Source organism: Ovis canadensis, chromosome 3 (genome assembly GCF_042477335.2).
Source record: "Ovis canadensis isolate MfBH-ARS-UI-01 breed Bighorn chromosome 3, ARS-UI_OviCan_v2, whole genome shotgun sequence".
In the NCBI taxonomy this organism is placed as follows: domain Eukaryota; kingdom Metazoa; phylum Chordata; class Mammalia; order Artiodactyla; family Bovidae; genus Ovis; species Ovis canadensis.
In genome coordinates, this window is record NC_091247.1 from 168,155,482 (window position 1) to 168,156,459 (window position 978).

Here is a 978-nt window from a genome sequence, read left to right on the forward strand (position 1 = left end):
CCCACAGGTCATTTAATCTTGATGAAGATGTCAGAGCAATCCACTGGGGAAAGGAATATCTTTTCAGCAAACTGTGCTGGAACAATAAGTGAATCACGACCCCTACCACACATCATAGGCAGGAATTAATTCAGATTAATCATAGACCTAAGCCATAACAGCTAAAATCATAAAGTTTTTAAGTGAAAACACAGACTATCTTCCTGACTTGGAAGTAGGTAAAAATTTATGTTATAGAAAGCAATAACCATAAAAGAAAACAAATTGATGTAGGAAACATCAAAATTGAAAATGTCTGTTTATCAAAAACACCATTAAGAAAATGAATAAGTAAGCCAGAAAATAAGCAAAATATTGATTTCACAAAGAACTGGTATTCAGGATACATAAAAATTCCTATAACACAGTAATAATAAAAACACCCTATTTAAAAAAATGGACAAAACATTTGAACAGATACATCATAAAAGAACGTGTATGAATGCCCAATAAGCACATGAAATGTGCTCAATATCTCTAGTCATCAAGAAAATGCAAATTAAAACCACAGTGAGATAATTCTCCACATTCACCAAAACGGTTTAACTTTTAAAAACTGACCATACCAAACGCTGAGAACGTAGAGCAACAGGAATTCTCTTACAGTGTTGGGAATGTGCTATAAATTTGGAGTAATATATAGCAGCTTCTTATATTAAGCATATACCTACCCTATGACCCAGCAATTATACTCAGTCATTTATTCAAGAGAAGTGAAAACATATGGTTACACAAAGATTCAAAGAATGTTCATAGTAGTTTTCTTCATGATAGCCAAAAACTGGCTGTGGCTTAGGTGCCTATCATCTTTTTTTTTTAAAGGACAAAGCATCTGTGGTATATCTCTACCATGAGATATTAGTAATAAAATGGACACATTATGGGTACATACAACAACACAATAAATCTCAAGACACAGTGAGTAAAAGAAGCCAGACA